Genomic DNA, 12629 nt, shown 5'->3' on the forward strand with positions numbered 1-12629 from the left:
GCTAAATTGAGAAGAGTGGAAAGAAACGCAATGGATAAACTAATCATAATCTGTGGGCTCAACAAAACAATTTTCTTTCATGAGGCAAAATTACTCTGGCTTAACTTGACTCTCTAATGACTAGCCTGACTCTCTCTTCAGGCAACTCTTCCCCAAACACAGCCACAGCTGCTTGACCTGCATGTGACTTGAGATCAATCCAACTGATTGACTTCCAGATCCTTAGATCTTTTTTTTTGCGGTACGCGGGCCTCTCACTGTCGTGGCCTCTCCCGTTGCGGAGCCGGACGCACAGGCTCAGCGGCCATGGCTCACAGGCCCAGCCGCTCCACGGCATGTGGGATCTTCCCGGACCAGGGCACGAACCCGTGTCCCCCGCATCAGCAGGCGGACTCCCAACCACTGTGCCACCAGGGAAGCCCCAGATCCTTAGATCTTAAAAAGCATGACTGCCACTTACTGTTGGGCTCAGTCTGACCCTGTGAGTTTGGGGCTCAGTCCGACCCTGTGAGTTTTGGGTGTGTACTTTTCCTATAAGAACATTCCACCTTGTGTTCTCCATGGGGAGAGTCTTACTTTGATATTCCATCTTCTCTCTCTCCCCTCTTGGTCTCTGAAATTCTGAGCCTCAGCCTTACCAGCAAACCTTGTTATGGGCCAAAACTCTTGCTACTGGCTGCCATTTCTCACCTACAAGGTCTGACCTCCTGGACCACTAGGTATGAGGGGCCCGCACTGTTCGAAGGCAGCTACCTCTTGGAGGATGCTAGACACTCCTGGTGATTTCCTGAGGCTTTGAGCTGGGGCCTGGAGCACCCACCTACCTGCCTTCCTTCTCTTCACCTGTGTTAGTACTTATATTTCCTCTTTTAATAAATCTTAGTGGAGTTGACTTTCCAGATTCTGATCCCTTCTGAACCAAACAGCCTACTGGCAACCAAACTCTAACTAAGTACTTGGGGGGAGAAATCAGTGTTGAATTCTCAAACCCAATCCCCTGGCTGAACACCATATTCATAATGTCAAAACAAAACCCCTAGCAAGTATTGTACATCCTGACATATTGTTTACTCCATTATGGCAAATGTTATATGTGCACATAATTGTCTGATTGCAGACATATATTAATATCTCTTCTCTACATTTAAATTATAAGCTTCTTAAAGGCAAATATAAACTCAACACAATCCCTTAAATAAAACAGCTGCTTAAGAGAGATCTGCCAATTGAATTTAATCAGTTAAGAGATTAACTTTGTACTTGTTTTCTTTAGTGTAATTTCTTAGCTTGGTGTCTTGTTCATTCTTTCCACAAATATTTATTTACTGAGGGCCTACGATGTGCTAAGTAACTTTTCAGGCGCTCAAAGTATTATTCCATCAAAATAAATAGAACAGATTCCCTCATAGAACTTATGTTGCAGTGGGGAGTTAGACAGTAGCTAAATAAAAAAGTAAAAATGTTATATGGGAAAAGGTGCTACAAAGGAAAAATAAGTGGGGCAAACGAATAGAGAAAGATGGAGGGTGGTGTTTATCTGGAGTTTTGTACATTTTGCCTCTCTTAGAGAATAAGCTCCTATAGGTCTCTATTTTGTTTGCTTTGCATTTATTTTATTGGAGACTTCTAAACAGAATATACTAAACATGGAGTTTTTAGGTCTTTAACAAATACTTTTTGCAAATAAAAGATTTATCAAGCTTTTAAAGATCCCCTACTTCTTCATTTTTTTTCCCTTTACATTTTAAATATAGGAGGCGGGGAGCAAAAGACATGGATTACAGTCAGTTTAGTATGTGTGGGAATTAATTTTCTTTCTATAAGCCCTCTGGCTCTAATATTTTCAATAGCACAGTTTATTTAACAGACAAGATCATTTGTAATCTTTTTGTTTGTTTCAACAGTATCTGGAACATTAGAAACCCTGTTTACTAATCACTTTTTTCCAACCCAAGCCCCACTTCCCTAATGCTTAACAAGCTGACGTACCTGAAAAACCCTTGATGAAACCCACTAGAAGAATCACAAGAAATAGGCTCTTCAGAGTTACCTTGTGTGCTAACCTGGGGCAGGCACTAGGACCGCCCAGACGCCAATAGGCAGCCAAGCTTCACTGCTTGTCAGAGGGATTGAGCCGCCTTTGCTGTTACACAAGAGAGCAGGCAGCAGCAGTAGCAGCTCAGCATCCTTCCCCCTTCTGGTGGATCGGAAGGTATTTACTTGCTGTTTATCATTCAGATTTTGTACACCGTCAGTGTGCCTTTAGTGTTCACTTAATCTGATGCTCTGGAACACTGTCCAGCACTTGTTGGGTTACTATATTATTTTATGTTAATTTCCACAGCTGATGGAAGCAACAGTGCCATAAAGAAATGGGCTAGATATTTCCAGAGGCTGAAATCTGGAGGCATTTGGAGGTGTAAGTACATCGGTCACAGATTTCTAATGTGCTGGCTGTGTTAACTACGTCTTCTGACCTTCTTCCTCATTGAAGGATCCAATGTAAGATGCCATCTACATATTTCATTCATGAAGGAAAAGCACCAAGAAGGTGACAGAAACCACTAATGATGGGCCTGAGACTCCACTTTGGAGTGGCTGTGGTTCCCTCTTCTAGGCTGTGGGTTTGCAAGAGGAGAAGCTGGATTTGCAACAGAGTTTTGATGGGAAAGAGCTTTTGCTCAGGGCTGCAGGCTGCTTGCTCGCTCGCTGCTTTCTGTTTTCAAAGCTCAAGAAGGTCCTTTCTAATCATTGCAGTGGTGCGGTGTAGGAGTCTTTTTATGCTTCGTTTATTTCTGGTTTCAAATACTCTTATCATAAATGTGGGCTGCCAGAAAGCTGTTAGACCATTCTGTACCTCTCAGTGTAAAGCCACTGAAGAAAAATCTAGTTTGCTTTCTCTTGACCATACTATACTCAGTACTACAATTAGTAGATTATATTTAAAAAAAATAATAACCTTTAGATTCCCTTTCTTGTTCAACAATAAATCTGGTTATGTGTGGTAAGGGAGTAGTTTGCTATTAGAAAACCTAAATAAAGATGACTCTACAGAGAAAATTGGACATTCCCTTTAAGTATTTTACAAATCAATTGAAGTTGATTTTTTTAGGGCCTTGGTACAAATTTCCTGAATTGAAATCTCTTTGAAAATTTTAAAGTCTTGTCAAACTGTCAGATTAGATTATTACTTTAGAAGTTAGATCAGATTTAGGAAACTTATACCAAAATGTATTAGGTAAACATATTTATAATTCAATAAAATGTTAAGTCATATTAATGGTCAGTTCATAGAAAATTTTAAGATAAACAGTGTCATTTAATTTATTTCAGGAAAGAAAATATCAAACTAAGACACAAAGCAATTCATCAGTATCGAAAAAGTGACTTCAATGAGAGCAATTTTTAAAATAAATTTTAAAATTCTTTTAAGTGTTTCAAAAATTAAGTACGTTATATTTTCTATATTGGAATACACTAAGTGAGATTTCAAATTAAGTATCAAACTTTGGAAAAGACACCTATAGTTCTAAAACTCAATTTTGTAGAAGAAAGAGGGACAGAGGATATGAGGGAGGGAGAAATTGAGTCTTATTTTATTGTTCCATACTTGGTAAATTTAGAACATTCTGATTGAATATTTACTATACAAATATGCTACCCATATTTTTCAAAATGTAACAAAAATTTACAAAGCTTATATTAATTTGTAAATCCTTAAATGCAGGTGAATATAAATATATAAAAATAACATGCTAATATTGCTATATAATATTTCTTAAGCAGGGAAAATTTTTTTGAAGACAATGCCTTGCTTCTAGTGGAAATTAGGGAAATCAGGTTGGGGTTAGTAACAGCCTTTCAATATTCTGTGATGCAAAAGTAATTTTTTTGTTTGTTTTTTTGCGGTACACGGGCTTCTCACTGTTATGGCCTCTCCCATTGCGGAGCACAGGCTCTGGACACTCAGGCTCCGCGGCCATGGCTCACAGGCCCAGCCACTCCGCGGCATGTGGGATCCTCCCGGACCGGGGCACGAACCCGTGTCCCCTGCATCAGCAGGCGGACTCCCAACCACTGTGCCACCAGGGAAGCCCCAAAAGTAATTTTTAAAGTTTATTTTTAGTTGGTATAACAATATACTAGATAGCTCCATGAACTTTTGTTAATAAAGTCTCTCTCTTTCTCTTTTAAAAATATTTTCTGTATTCCAAGTTTAGAATGTTGACTCAATTCTTCAAATTAATACTTAGCTTGAAAATTCTTGCTCAGCCTATGATTTGCAGCCTTAATCTTCAGTTTTATGTCATACCCATACATGTCTTATCATAAATAATTTTAAATAACTTCATTTTATGTTCAGTCTAAAGATTCATTGAATTCAGTGATGACTTAGGGGAAAAAATCTTGAGAACATAGATCTTATTCAGAATTTGATACTTTTCTCAGAACCTGAAACTTCTTCCTGAATTTAAGCCCTGAAATTAAGTCCACTGGCTAGAGTCAATTGAAGACAGTGGGAAGAGTGGTCAGCAGAAATCTGGAATTGCTGGCAAACAAGTGGAGTATAAGCTGAAGAATAAAATGCAAAACCGAGGGCTTCTCTGGTGGCGCAGTGGTTGAGAGTCTGCCTGCGGATGCAGGAGATACGGGTTCGTGCCCTGGTCTGGGAAGATCCCACATGCCGTGGAGCGGCTAGGCCCGTGAGCCATGGCCTCTGAGCCTGCGCATCCGGAGCCTGTGCTCCGCAACGGGAGAGGCCACAACAGTAGAGGCCTGCGTACCGCAAAAAAAAAAAAAAAAAAAAAAAAAAGCAAAAACGAAAGCTAATTTGTTAAAGTGTGAAAGTAGGAAAGTAGGATAACCCCCTTAGGCCTTGAAAAGTCTCCTTGCCCTGGAGATCCAGGTGAATATCAGTATTGTCTAGATTTACTGATTAAGTAAGGTTGGTATTTCTAAGAGATTAATTTTACATACATATTTTTATTTAAAGAGGTTCAGCAGATAGCAAATCTGGTTGCACCGATTTTGCCTGCAGCCTTCGGGGGGGGGCTTCTAAAGAACATAACATTCCATTTGAAACTGGTGCTTAGTGAGACCTTTAAGAAAGATGGAAAAAATAGCTTTTACATGGCTAAACCACCTAGAAGAAACTAGCGTGAAGGGAGAAAAGACACATCAGCAAAACTTGTTCCGGTATTCCAGTTTACTTTTATTTTGGTTTTCTGAGCACCTGTGCTTTGAGTAAGAAGAGATGTCTCCTGGTAGAAGCTGTGGAAAAGGCAGCTGGGGGTTGTCTTCCAATGGGAAGCACTTCGTGTTTGTTGAAGGGGTAAAGAAACAAATGTAAAGAAATGACAAATAGTCCTTCTCAATTTGTCCTGCAAGGTGATTACATGAGTTTTTCAGATTCTGTTGGCCACATATACAAGCCACAATAAATAGGAATTATATGTCACTTGAGAATTTCTTTGAAATCTAATTATGATTTTCCCTTATTAAATAAAAGACCTAAAGGGAATGGAATGAAAGAGTATTAGTGGCAACAGTTACAGTTGTGCAAACCAGGAGGGATGAGTTTTGTATTTTGCTGGAGTTTGGCAATAGGGGTAAGTGATTATCCATTTTTATCCCGAAAATTTTTTCGGAAGAAGCTTTTCTCAAAAGCAAAGATGTTGTTTACAGAAATTGATTTTACGTATAAAGAAATAAGTTTGTAGGTACAGCAGAAGGCTTTTAAATAGATGAGACACAGCCTTTGGGTAGAAAAGAGCCATTAACAATATGAAATGTGTGCCGTGCATTGTTGATAAGCTGATTCATCCCAAACATTAATTGTCCCTCCTGATTCTCACAACTGTAACTGATATAAACATGGGACACGACTAATATATGCTCAGTCCCTTCCCTTAGGTCTTTTATGGAAGAGGGAAGAAGTTAAAAACTCTAAGGAAACTGTTGACAAATATTAATCATGATTTCATAGATGTTAAGTTGCAAATGAGCTTTGCTATTCCCCCACATACAACGTAATAATTGCAGTTTGCACTTTGGAGTTAATGTAAAATTTTACGGACACAGCATTTAATATTTTTGGATTATCTTTTTATTATTATTTCTGTTTAAAATAATAATGGATTATCTTTTCAAAAATAGATATTTATCAATTTCTTAATGTATGTCAGGTATGGAATTTAGACAGTAAACAAGGTATGTCGAACATTCGTGGTCTCCATCATTCCATCATTTTGTGAAGGGAAATAGGCAACAAACAAATATTATGAACCAAACATATGATTATTAAACTTCTTAAAAATTATTATTATAATTTCTTACAGAATATCTCTGATAGGTACTAACTTGAAAATTAGAAGAGAGTGCTAAGATAAAGAACGACTTGGTGGCTTTTTTAGATGTGGTTGTCTAGAAGGTTCCCTGAAAAAGTGACGTATCATCAGGGATCCCAGTAAAAGATGCAGCCAAGCAGAGGGCAGCATGTGCTCTAATAGAATAAGTGCAGACTTTGTGCAAACCTACTGCAATTTAAATCCATTCTGTGTCATTCTTAAACCTTGAAATCTTGAGCATTCCACCCCCTTGATAAAACTTTAGAGTTTTGAGAAGAATGAGATTTTCTTTACAGAGTTTTGAGAAAAATGAGACAGCATATCGAGTGTCCATGACCATATCTGGGGCAGATTTAAATTTCCATTATAACTTATAAAGTATTGTTGCAACTTTATGAATTCACTCCTTTGAATACCTAGTCAAATAAACAAGTATTGGACTATTTTATCACTCCTGTCCCCCTTTAAATTCTTCAGGTGATTCTATAATCACAGAGTTGAGGCAGAAAAGATAGCCCCTTCCACAGACAGCAGAAAAAGAGAACAATGCTCCTGAATTTCCTAAAGACCAAGTCTCCATGAGGAGCTTTGTCAGATGCAGTTATGGTATATTTTTGATCGCCTCCTCAGAACCCACCAGCACAGTGCTGGATGGGGATTAATTAAGGTGCTGTTCCTTCTAGGGAATGCCCGACGGAGATGACCACACCCAAGGAGGTTAGATACATGTCCCTTGCCAGCACTGTGCTTCCTGGACTTGGCCTGTCAAACACAACTTCTCGAGAAGTTCAGTGAGATGAACGTGGCACTTCACAGCGCACAGCACAGGGTTCAGGCTCAAGTTGAAGAAGTGAGTTCATTGGTGAAGATGATAGTTTATTGATACTTGGAGTGACTCCCATCTAAACACTTTTGGAGTTTTACCATCTGATCAGTATGCAGCCCTAAAATATATACCTGTACACAAACAGCCACAGTATATATATCATTTTTAAGTGTAAAATTGCTATGAGTGACTTAAGTATTTTCCCCCACAAAATTTACTTCTGTCTGGAAATTTTCATAAGGAATCTTAAGTTGGACTTTTAAAATTCACTTTTAATACCTCTTCTATCTTAGTGCTAGGAAACCAACCCCAAAACACTCTTTCCACTAGATTTCACCTGCAATACCTATACATTTAGGTGAAAGCTTCTCTTTTAGAGCTCCCTCAAATTTGCTAAGTTCCCTAACCTACTAGATCAGCTTCCTAGAAAGGCTTTGTGGGCGTCCACTCCGCATATGTTCTATAATGATAAGCTGCCATACTTAAGTAAGAATCCATCTGAAATGTGACACTCCAAGCATAGACTTGGTTGCAACACTGATTTGTGTAGTTATATCCTGGTAAATATGGTGATAGATTCCTATTGATACTATGGAGATTTTAAATTATTTTATTATTTTTATGTTATAATTTTTATTATTTTATTATATATATATATTTATTGCCATGGAAAGGAAGGAGACTCAGTAAAAAATATTTACTTCTAAATTCCAAGTGGGTTGGTGAGACTCAGATACCATTTAGAACATTTAATTTCAGTTTACAAAAGCATAACTTTCTAATGTTAGGATTAGAGATAACTTAAGAAGGAAGAGAAAGCATTTCCTTATATGCTCATTAAAAAATAGAATGTTAAAATAATGCCAAACATATTCCAGACAAATAATCACACTTGCTTTTTCCCCATGAGCTCATTTAGTCCTGGTGGTTAATCCTTTCATGCAGTATGCCTGCTTCTAGATTACAAGGAGTCCAGCAACACCTGACTCATTTCACTGGTACATCCTGAAAGCCGTCTAAGCCATGTGAGTTTAGAAGCCTATCCCGCAGAGTCTATTCTTTGAAGAGTACTGGTACTGTCCTTTGTATGAGGCTCCTGGACTGACCTTCTTTGTCGAAGACACCGATTCTAGCCTATAGCTTATAGCAGCGCCTTCAGGCAGGCGTCCAAAAACAGAGAACTGTTTGATGATGGGACTGATTGGCTGTTAATTTCTGACAATAACCAATGATGTCAGAAGAGAGGAGAGTAAAATTCTTTAATAGGGCTCTCATAATGGTTTGACCAATGTTTTCTCTGAGACAACAACATATTACGGAAGGCACTGAAGAATCTCCAGGGCCTTCCCCACAAAGCATCTCGTTTCCGAAATATTTATATTAACACTTTATCTATGCAAATTAGCCTAAGGAAGTCTGAGTCTCTATTCTGATTTTACAGCTCTTATATAATAGTATTGAACTAATTAGTAACTACGAAACTGCCAAACCTAATTATTTCTAGCAATTTTTTTCACTTTTATAGAGTAAAATAACAAATCTTTGTCATTTATCGGATGCTCTCTGAGAAATCTCAAAAATAATTTTATAAGTGAATTTTAGGGGCTTTTGGGGGTGACCTCCAAAACTGCTAAAGTCTAATTTTCAAATCATGCCTCTCTGGAAAATATAAAATGAACAAATATAAACAGTTGCACATATTAATTAATAAAGAAACCAGATGTTACGATCGCTTTGGAGAAAATGTGAGGCATTATGTATACATAGGCAAATTAACAAAGATATGTTAAAGCAAAATTACTATGTCAGATTTGAAAACTGGCTAATATCTAACAGGTCATAAATCTTTGGGGTTATTTGCTCCACTGGGCAAAAATTATTTGCATATCTATTGGATAAAATTCTACAAATTAACAAGTAATTTTACTAAGTCTAGGTGTTTTAATAATAATAAATTGGGAGATTGGGATTGACATATATACACTAATATGTATAAAATGGATAACTAATAAGAACCTGCTGTATAAAAAATAAATAAAATTCTAAAATTCAAAAATAATAATAAATGAGACAAGTAGTACATTCCTCTAGACCTGTAAATAAATAAAGTAGCCACTAATTCTTTAAATATGGCTATTAAAATTTAAACTCAAATTAATTAAAATTAAACGTAATAAAGCGTTTAGATCCTTAGCCCCACTATCCACTTTTCACATGCTCAATGGCTGTACTGGCTTAGGGGCTACCATATTGGGCAGCATTTCTATCTTCATGGAAATTTCTTTGGGATAGCACTGCTCCTGCCTAGACAATCCTTAGGTGGCCATCGACCTTTTATGGATAAGGATAAGTTCCCCACCTTTTTGCCTTATTTCCAACTTTCAGAAAAATTTTCTGACAGTCTTAATTGTGGTAGACTTTATAACCATCTAAAAGTAAAACTCAATAGTAAACGACTACTATCTGAATAGACTTAACGTAGCACAATCATGCCAAAACAGGGTGATTATATGATACATGATGTATTTTGGTAGCAGTATAAAAATGACTTTAGAGCAGTGCACACTTTGAAAAAATACGATGCTACCAAAATATGTATCATTTGAATTATTCAATGTGATTCAGTCAAACCTCTTAGGAAACCATAGAAGTTGGGATGTTGTGAATGGTTCTGGTAAACAAGAGTAGAGTCAAAACAGAAAAGATGTGAGTCAGGACAACCATAGTATCTAAAGAAAGTTTTGCCTTTTGCTTCACATAGCATTTTATTTTTCTGTGTTTAATTATGATAAAATGGAATTACACATATTGCCATAAAAGTAACTTCTATGTTAAATAGAACCCTAGGTTTTATAGTAATGCTCAATAGTGCAGAAGGGAAATACAACATTATCAAACTAGGATGCTATTTAAAAATTGTGAGAATTACTTATGTAATAGATAAATGCTTTATCTTGGATTTCTCGTTAACAAGCTGAAAGCATTATTTCCCTGAATTTCACTACTGTGTGTAAATTTCATTTATTAAACAAATAGCTGTTAGGTGCCTATAGTACAAACAAGATAGAAACAGTGTCTGCCCATACAGAGGGTGCAGACTGGTAAGGAAGACAGAAAATAAACAAATAACTAATTAATTACAAATGTCGTAAGCTTTATGAAGAAGCAGTGTGAGAGCATATGAGGGAAACTTTACTAATCTGTTGGGATAGGAGCTGGTTGTGTATTTGAAGGCATGCAGCCAAGAAAGCCATCTTTCAGAAAGTGCCGTGTAAATTAGGATCTGGAGGATAAGGAGGGATTTTCTGGGTAAAGGAAAGTTGCAGGCGGTGGAAAATTTCATAAAGGAAACATCATATAGAAGGTCCCTGACCAACGAGGTAGCATGAGCATTTGAGTTTTCAATTGAATGAAGATGTAATAACTTGAACTGTTTTCCTAATGCTATTTCCCCTTTTTTGGCCAAAAGGGAGAGAGAGAGCAGATTGGCCCAGATTACTTCCTTATATCAAATTGCAATCAAGGAAATACATAAGTAGACAAAATCCTTGTGACCTGCTTCTCATTCAGAATTGCCAGAAATGTTTCCCTCTGTGGAAGAAAGCTGCCCATAGTAGTCGCCTTGACCTTCCACTGAGGTCCAAAATGGAAGACATCAACTTCATATCCTAATTTATGGGTTCACTGTTGACTCTCTGGGCTGTCTTATGCAAACAAAGTTCCTTTCTCATAAATAAAAGTGAAGGCTTGGATGGGCTTACTGTCTTTAGGCATAACTGCAGGTGTTTAAGTAACCAGAGAAGAGGAGTTACTGTCCTTGCCTGGGAAAATAGCCACAATCTTAATGCCCAAATAACTCAATCTTTATTGATAGTATCAATTATAGATCATCTACATTCAGATATCTAAGTGGCATTACATTTGATTGCAGAATTTTAGATTAGATAATGAATGAATGGATCAGAATTTTCTTTGTGAACTTTATCTGGAACCTTATCTCAGCACCATCTTTCTCCCTGTCTACACACTTCTCATGATGCATTTGACCCACCGTTATAAATTTGTTGCTGTATTTGACATTTTTTCTAGAATATGAGCACATAATAATCTCTGTATTTCCAGCACTTAATGCTTGGCCAGTGATGTTCAATGTGTGTTTATTAAGAGACTAAGCAACTGAATAAATGAAGGATTGTAGGTTTATAAATATATTAAGAGAAAGAAAAAGACCTTAAAATATCTGACTTAATCAAAGTTTTTCATTTTATATGGAAGTTAATAATATTTAATTTATTTTATTAAATAATATTGATGAGGCTATCAATCTCAACAATATTTTCAAAGATGAGACTATCCATCTCATCAACAATATTCAAATTTTGTTGAATGCTTCTTCTGTACAAATCAGCAATACAAAAATAAAAGGTATCAGGCATGATTCTTGCCTTCTAAGAATTGGTGACAAAGTTGAAAAACAAGGATGTTTGCTTAAAAATGAAATGTCTAATATAGGAAATGTGTACTAAAGGCCAAATGAGTCCAATAAAAAGTGAGAGATGCTAGAGTTAAGAATGTAAACAGCAAGGACATTCTGAAACCCAGGTCATATTAAAAATCACAAGAGGGACGACCTTTCATAAAATACTAAACTCCTCTCATTGTTCTTAGATGACTATCCATTGACTCATAATCTTGTCCTTTTGCTGTATCTCTCAGTATTTACTTACATTTTCCACACACAAACAACTGGAAAAAAGAATGAAATTAGTATCTGTTGATCACCTACCATATCTCAGACATTGTAGTCAGAATTTTACATAATGTATCTCTACCTTAAACATTTTTAGAACATAAACACGTTCACAATAGTTTTTAAAAATTAAAGAAAAATTTTATCTTCATCTTTTGCTTAGTTGTTGTGACAGAACCTGATCTTGACAAGAACTTTTTTCCATAAAACAACTTTGTTGTGGTGTACTTACATAAAATAGACACCTATTTTAAATTTACAACTTAATGCATCTTGAAAAATGTGTACTCCTGTATACACATTCAAAATAGAGAATATTATCGTCACCCCCCCAAAATTCCCTGACGTCTTTTTGCAATCAGTCTTGGCCTTAGGCTACCTCTGATATGCTATTTATCACTATAAATTCATTTGCTTAGCAAGAATTACATATAAATGAAATCATGCAGTATGTATCCTTTTGTGTATGGCTTCTTTCATATGTAATGTTTTTGAGTTTCACCCATGTCCTTGCATATCTAAGTAGTTCAAGATTTTTTTTAAATTTCTTAGTATTCCATCTTATGAATATACTACAATTTGTTTATCCATTCTCCTATTGATGGACATTTAGGTAGTTTTCATTTTTTGGCTGCCATGAATAAAATTGGTATGAACCTTGATTTTCAAGACTTCTTGTAGAATTGTGTTTTTATTTCTCCTGGTG

This window comes from Tursiops truncatus, chromosome 13 (genome assembly GCF_011762595.2).
Source record: "Tursiops truncatus isolate mTurTru1 chromosome 13, mTurTru1.mat.Y, whole genome shotgun sequence".
Taxonomy (NCBI): domain Eukaryota; kingdom Metazoa; phylum Chordata; class Mammalia; order Artiodactyla; family Delphinidae; genus Tursiops; species Tursiops truncatus.